This window comes from Vicia villosa, linkage group LG3, assembly GCF_029867415.1.
Source record: "Vicia villosa cultivar HV-30 ecotype Madison, WI linkage group LG3, Vvil1.0, whole genome shotgun sequence".
In the NCBI taxonomy this organism is placed as follows: domain Eukaryota; kingdom Viridiplantae; phylum Streptophyta; class Magnoliopsida; order Fabales; family Fabaceae; genus Vicia; species Vicia villosa.
The window spans coordinates 207,743,311-207,748,236 of NC_081182.1; the positions used below are offsets into that span (position 1 = coordinate 207,743,311).

The 4,926-nt window shown below is 36.4% G+C and overlaps 1 long non-coding RNA gene across 1 annotated transcript; it reads left to right on the top strand.

Annotated features, from left to right (window-relative positions):
• The first annotated feature begins 3,944 nt into the window (after positions 1 to 3,944).
• On the top strand, positions 3,945 to 4,698 carry LOC131657220 (uncharacterized). Its single transcript, XR_009300534.1, has 3 exons — positions 3,945 to 4,024; positions 4,227 to 4,364; positions 4,513 to 4,698. It is a non-coding gene; the product is annotated as an uncharacterized LOC131657220 (long non-coding RNA).
• The last annotated feature ends 228 nt before the right edge of the window (positions 4,699 to 4,926 follow it).

Sequence of the window (4,926 nt, forward strand, 5' to 3'; positions counted from 1 at the left end):
AATCTTCAACGCACGCCTTGATCAGTGTGCGTTCGTATAGTCACACCGTTTTAGAATTTACAATGCAGACCTTGAACCGTGTGCCAACGTATAGTCACATCGTTTTGGAATCTACGGAATAGAGTGCTTGGCTGTTGGCGTGAAGAGTGATAGGCTATTTAATAACCCAACGTCTCTTTACATTCACGCAAACAAAAATCTCTTGCAAACCAACACCCACAGAAATCTCTTGAAAACCATCTCTTTTCAATCCAGCACACAAATTCAAACACTTATCCAAAACCATGTCTTCCCAACCACAATACGTGGTAAATGCCCATCTAAACGGTGAGACATTCACAATTGAAACAGAAGGTTTTATAATGAGAAACACATAAGTGGTCTCATTTTCATTAAGCAGAAGAGCTGACTTCGCTTACCTCCGTAAGAGAGCGGAGGCGAAGATTGCTAAGGGTCATATTGCACAAATTTTCTACAAATATCCCTTTTTCTCTGACAACACCCCGGTGAAGTTTTACCCGGCTGCAGTTCAGAATGATGAAAACCTCCAAAATATGTTCGCTAGTCACGAATATTCTAGGTACGATACTATCGAGTAGTATGTTACCATACATTCCGATACACAATAATCACGTATTGTTCAATCACAAGTCATTGACCCACCTGTCGACGAACAAGCAGAGGTGGATATTATAGACGAGGAAGAAGATGAACAGGAAACCGAAGTTGACAACATGGTCAACAAAGATTCGGAAAAAGAAGAAGAGGACATAAAGGTGCCTTCAAGTCATGTGTACGACCCACCTTCACATATGACTTACTTGAACCTACAAGGCGACGAACCTTCATCTGACATCTTCTTAAAGCAGGGAGATAAGTTTCCTTATAAGGAGGCTCATCTCAGAACTATAAAAAAATGGCACATGGCTCATAGTGTTGATTTTGAAGTACATAGGTCTAACCCAGAGCGATATGTAATCATTTGTAAAAATCCTGACTGTGCGTTTAGACTGGGTGCTTCCTATAGGAAGAGAAGTGATAACTGGGTCATAGTGCAAGAACACGCCTGTGTCAACTTCAACACCTCCCAAGATCATACGAAGCTTAGTCATGATCTTATCTGTCAAGAGATCTTGCCTCTCATCAACTGTGACCCGTCTTTGAGGGTGAAGACCATTATTTCGCATATCGTTACCAGCTACAATTATACACCATCATATAGAAAGGCCTGGGTGGAAAAAACAAAGGCGATTGAAATTGTGTATGGTAATTGGGAGGAGTCATAAAAAAATCTTCCACGTTACCTTAATGCGCTTCAGACATATGCTCCAAACACCGTCGCTATTTTGGAGACACTACCAACGCATGCCCCTGATGGAACCCGTGTCCAAGGAAATGGAATACTCCATCGTCTTTTCTGGGCTTTCAAACCTTGCATTCGAGGGTTTGCGTATTGTAAATCGATTCTGCAAATCGATGGAACTTGGCTATATGGAAAATACAGAGGAACCATGTTGATGGAGGTTGCACAAGACGGAAACAACAACATATTTCCCGTAGCATTCGCAATATTGGAGGGTGAAACCGCCGCGACTTGGAGTTTCTTTCTAAGAAATCTCCGAGAACACGTTTCTCCTTAACCCGATCTTTGTTTAATATTTGATAGGCATGCTTCCATTGAAAGTGCTTACAACAATCCGGCAAACAGATGGCAACAGCCCCCATCAACACATGTTTATTGTATTCGCCATATTGCCCAAAATTTCATGCGGGAGATCAAGGATAGGCACCTCCGGAAGACACTGGTAAATGCGGGATATGCGTTAACTCATCCCACATTCCTACATTATCAGAGTGAAATTGTTTTGCAAAATCCGGATGGGGGGAGCTAGATCGATAACCTTGCGAGGGAGAAATGGACCAGGACGTACGACAACGGGGTGCGTTGGGGCCACATGACGAAAAACCTAATAGAATCCATGAATGGTATTTTTAAGGGCATCCGAAACCTTCCGATCATTGCACTGGTGGAGTCAACCTACTTTAGGATGGCTACGCTATTCTCAACAAGAGGTCAGAGGTGGAGTGCTGTTACAGAATCTGGTCAGTTGTTCAGTGAGAGCTGCATTAAATTTTTTAAGGAACAATCTGCCAAGGCCAACCGCCATCACGTAACTGCTTTTGATCGCTTTCACCGCACCTTCAGTGTTCGAGAAACCATTTACCACAACGATGGATTGCCAAGACAGCATTATCGGGTTCTACTGGATGATCATTGGTGCAACTGCGGTAGGTTCCAAGCATTTTGGATGCCTTGCTCACATGTCATAGCAGCATGTGCACATGCGCACCGAGACGCATTATCCCTCCTCTCCCCAATTTACAAGGCTGAGACATTGATCCAAGTATACATCGTGGGATTTCCGGTGGTTGCAAAGGAGGATTACTGGCCTGAGTATGATGGAGAGGTAGTATAGCTTAATGAGGTGATGCGACGAAATAAAAAGGGCCGCCCCAACAGTACTCACATTCGAACCGAGGTGGACGTCCATGATAAAATGGAAAGAAAATGCAGTATTTGTCGTCAACTAGGGCACAATAAAAAGAAATGTCCTAGTCGTGGAACAACCTCATCCAATGTTTAATCATCTTTGTAATCTTTTTTTACGATTATGTACCAACTTTTCATATCGTCTATGTAACATATTATTTTTCAATGAACTATATTTTTTTAGTCGGCGCAATCGGCAAGACAAAAACATTAATTATGGTTAATATCAATTTTTTTAGAATTGGCGTATCGGACATTTTTGCGAAAATCAAAGTCCGGAACCAAAAATTGGTTTCAAAATGTACACAAGATGTATTTTTTTTTAAAAAAAATACACCTAACACATAGGAGCCAGATGAAATGGCACCTATGTGTATCCTACTGCATGCGTGCGCCAAACCAAATGGTTATCCCTAATTTCATGAGTGTGTGCGTCATTTTAAATGGCTAGGTGTATATGTATGCGCCAATTCATCTGACGCATACTCTTGGGGGGCACCAAATCTAGTCATTTTGGTAAATTATCTGAAAATATGATTTTTTTGGTATTTTTTTTTAACATGGTTATTTTATTTTTTTTTCGAAATTATGAGTGTTAGAGAGAGAAAATAGGAAAGGGAGACTAAGTGGGTGTGTGGATTTATATTTGACTATTGAAAACATTATTGTGTAATAATTTCTTGCATGTACACATTGAGAAAAAGGTATAGAAGGGTATACATTACATATCACAAAGTTTATCAAACAAATAAAATTAAATCAAAAAATATCCATTTACATTTTTATTCGAACAATATTTTATATATGTCTAATTAATATTATATTTTACATTGTGTCGTACAATTAAAACCTCTTTAAAAGATATACATGCGTTTATTTTTCTCTGTTGTGCACATTAAAAAAAACGGACAGACGAATATTGGAGTGTCCGTCTGAACGCTAGTAAAATATAATAAAGATCACGTAAAACAAATACAAATTTAAGACATTCTTATGTTCTTAAAAATACTTACTTTTCCCATATATAAATTCATGTAAAAACCTTTTCAAAAAGGATAAGTATCATAACAAAATATGGAAAAAAAATTCATTTAATAAATTGTGATATTTTTCTAAATAACCAATTTTTAAAATAAGAAAAAGTACTAAAATACAGAAAATGATTATTATTGTTTGAAATTGTGAAATTTCTAAAACCATAAATAAATAATTAATTCCAAAATCATTCAATAACCATTTTTAAAAAATTCATTCCCCTTTTCCATGATAAACAATCGCACACGTGTCACATCTACAACCGTCAGATTTGATCGTGGAAACTGATCCTCTTTGGAGTTTAAAACTCGTGTGAGTATATAAACAGATTTGCATTAAACAACACAACATTCCATTCGCTTCTTTGACTCACCTCTCTCAAATTCTAGAGAGAGAACAAACACAAATTCTAGAGAGAGAGAGAGAGAGGGGGCATAGGTATGTGTTTTCTTCAATTCTTGAGTTCATTATATTTTTTTTTTGTTGATTATGATTATGAAGTTGAAGTTGTTTGAATTGTATTCGTTGAATTAAGTTCTTGTTGTTGATTATTGATTTTCATTTCTTGCTTTGATTTTATGTTTTTTTGTGAAGTTTATTTGAATTATGAATTTGATTTTTCGGTTTTGATGTTTATTAGGAAGATCCTAAAGTTCCACATTGATTGGAGATAGAGTATTGAAAGAGAATATATAGAGAGACATTTTTCACCTTACCAACTGATTTTGTAAGAATGAGTTAGGTCAAACTCTAATAATATTTTTGGTGATAGGGAGAGGTAATTGAATGCAATTATGAACTTATTAAGTTTATGAATTTGTTTATACATGATGAGAGCAGTACTTATAGGTTGTAATATGAATCACTTAAAGTTTTTTTTAAGTGCGGAAATTTGTAATTAAATTAAATTGTGAGCACTGTTTCAGGTTCCTGCATCTATAAACTGTAGACTGCTTGAGCATCAGAGAGTGAGAGTGAAGTTTCTGTATGGAGGCATCCTTGGAGTGTGTATGAAAAATTTACAATATTGATGTGAGTTACACATTTTCCTTTTTTATTTACTCCCTCCGGTTATTTTTTGCGCTATAATACTTCCATAGATATATTGATATTGATGTGAGTGTATGAAAAATTTACAATATTGATGTGGGTTACACATTTTCCTTTTTTATTTACTCCCTCTGGTTATTTTTTGCGCTATAATACTTCCATAGATATATTGATATTAATGTGAGTGTATGATATATTTACAATATTCTGTTAGTCTAATTTAAAAATTCTAATGGATTGAGGTATTCAAGAATATGATATAAGTTTTATTAATTATTAGGGTTTCACAT